Genomic DNA, 2,925 nt, shown 5'->3' with positions numbered 1-2,925 from the left:
TAAATTGCTCTGCTATTAACATAGGGGTGCATATATTCTTTCTGATGGGTGTTTCTGAATTCTTGTGATATATTCCTCGAAGTGGGATCACTGGGTCAAATGGCAGTTCCATTTTTTATTAAGTGCTAGGTAATTTAACCAGATGATCCAAACATACTAAAAATGGCCCAGCTGTCGGGGGGGAAGCAAAAAAAAAATGGCCCAGCTGTAATCACCTTTTAAGGGGGCCACTTTATGATAGTTTATACTAATATTTTTGTTTTTATTCTGCCACTTATAACTACCTCGTGTTCTGTGCTCTTGTGTGATCATCTGGTACAGTTGAAGAAATGACTGGCTCCCAGTGCTACCTGACAGTTGCTATTGATTCTACTGGGCACTTTGGGGTTACTATGATTTGTTTGTTCCTCAAAGGACTGTCCCACATTGTAATGCCACATTTTATGTAGGAACAGGAAGAAGAGGAACTTTGTAATTCTGCTAGTTTATAGATGTGTTAGGTAGTATGCCAGTATGAAAACTGAAAAATTACCAGTTATAAAAGTCAAGTTGTTTCTTTGACCCTATAGAGATATCAAGGCTACCTCAAAGACTCAAGTAAATATATCCTTGGTCCATAGTATTTCACTGTGTAAAAACTTCAGTAAGAGGCTACGATTTGATACAGTAAAATAACTCCTTTTGTTTATGTTTTGTTAATCCTCACCTGAGGATATTTTTTCCACTGATATTTATTTATTTTAGAGTAGAAGGGCAGGGGAGAAACAGAGAGAAACATCGATTGGTTGGCTCTCACATGTGCCTGGGATTGAGCCTGCAACCAAGGTACATGCCCTTGACGGAATCAAACCCGTGACCCTTTAGTCTGTGGACTGACACTCTAACCACTGAGCAACCAGCTGGGGAAGAACTCATTTTCCAGTAGTCATTTATCTACTAAAATAGTTTCAGCTCAATGGATGGCAGATATCACTTATTTCATTACCTATGACTAGAAACTATTTAAACAAAATCCTCTGTTTCTCAAGTTCAAAAGAGCTGAAAATTTCTCAACTCAAAAGCTAAACATCTGATGAATATACCAAATTGTCCTTAGGAAATCATTTTTGTGCTAAGATTAGTAACTAAGTGAGTCTGTGTATCAAACCAACATAGAGAGATTATTATATATTTTTTTTAGTGTAAGAAGTCACTTTTTTTAATCTTTATTGTTGAAAATATTATGTCCCCTTTCCCCCCCCCCATTGACCTCTTCTAGCCCACCCCCACCCCCTAACCCCCACCACAGGCCTTCATTTACCTATTGTTTGTATCCATGGGTTATGCATATATGCATACAGGTTCTTTGGTTGATCTCTTCCTACCCACCCACTGTTGAGGGGATTACAGATGTCTCCCATTTCCCCCCAGTTCTTACCCCACCCCAGGCCTTCACCACACTATTATTGTCTGTGTCCATAGATTATGTATACATGTATATAAGTTCTTTGGTTATTCTTTGCCCATCCTCCCCTCTTCCCTCTGAGATCCATCAGTCTATGCCATGCTTCCATGGCTCTGGGCGTAATTTGTTCATCCGTTTATTTTGTTCATTAGATTTCACATATAAGTGAGATCATGTGATACTTGTCTTTCTCTGACTTATTTCACTTAGCATGATACTCTCCAGGTCCCTCCATGCTATCTCAAAGGGTAAAAGATCTTTCTTTTTTACAGCTGCATAGTATTTCGTTGTATAAATGTACCACAGATTTTTTATCCACTCATCTACTGATGGGCACTTGGGTTGTTTCCAGAACTTAGCTACTGTAAATAGCGCTGCTATAAATATAGAAGTGCATATATACTTATTCTTAAATAATGCAAACACAGGAAAACAATCTTTTTGGATAATGATGAGACATGCCTTGCAATGGGTCTCAGCACATGGAGAAATTTTTCAATGCCTAATAGCAGTATCTTGTGTTATCTATTTAGGTTTATTAATGAGCTTTAGGACGCATACAAATTATGTTGCAAGTCCACTGACTTACCACTATTGAAATTCTTTCACTCTTATCAGTTAATGAGAGGAAGAGAGATCTGCTTGGTTGATGCATGGAGCCTTGGCACCCACCAGAGAGCCAGGCACATAGTAGTGGTATAAGTAATATTTGTAAAATGTATGGCTAAGCTACTATCTTATCCTATCTAATAAAAGAGTAATATGCAAATTGACCATCACTCCAACACAAGATGGCTGCCCCATGTGGTCAAAGATGTCTGCCCCCATGTGGACACAAGATGGCCGCCACAAGATGGCCTGCAGGGGAGGGCAGTTGGGAGGGACCAGGCCTGCAGGGGAGGGCACTTGGTGGGGACCAGGCCTGCAGGGGAGGGCAGTTGGGAGGGACCAGGCCTGCAGGGGAGGGAAGATGGGGGCGACCAGGCTGGCAGGGGAGGGCAGTTAGGGGTGACCAGGCCAGCAGGGGAGGGCAGTTAGGGGTGACCAGGCCAGTAGGGGAGGGCAGTTAGGGGCAATCGGGCCAGCAGGGGAGCAGTTAAGCATCTATCAGGCTGGCAGGCAGAAGTGGTTAGGTGACAATCAGGCAGGCAGGCAGGCAAGCGGTTGGGAGCCAGCAGTCCTGGATTGTGAGAGGGATGTCCAGTATGATCGGGCCTAAACGGGCAGTTGGACATCTCTCGAGGGGTCCCAGATTGGAGGGGTGCAGGCTGGGCTGAGGGACCATATACCCCCCCTGCATGAATTTCGTGCACCGGGCGTCTAGTCTATAAGTTAGATAGTAAATAACTGCAATTTTCAGTAACCGTGGCCTCAAAATTCAATTGTGAAAAAATATAACTATTTGTTAATTCACCCTCTATGAGAGCCCCCCATTTTAGATTATCAAACGCTCACCTTCTAAAATAAGGACAAAGACTGGA

The sequence above is a fragment of the Cnephaeus nilssonii genome, assembly GCF_951640355.1.
Source record: "Cnephaeus nilssonii genome assembly, chromosome: 10".
Taxonomy (NCBI): Eukaryota; Metazoa; Chordata; class Mammalia; order Chiroptera; family Vespertilionidae; genus Cnephaeus; species Cnephaeus nilssonii.
The sequence above is the reverse complement of the archived record's forward strand: the minus strand, read 5'-3'. Positions refer to the sequence as shown.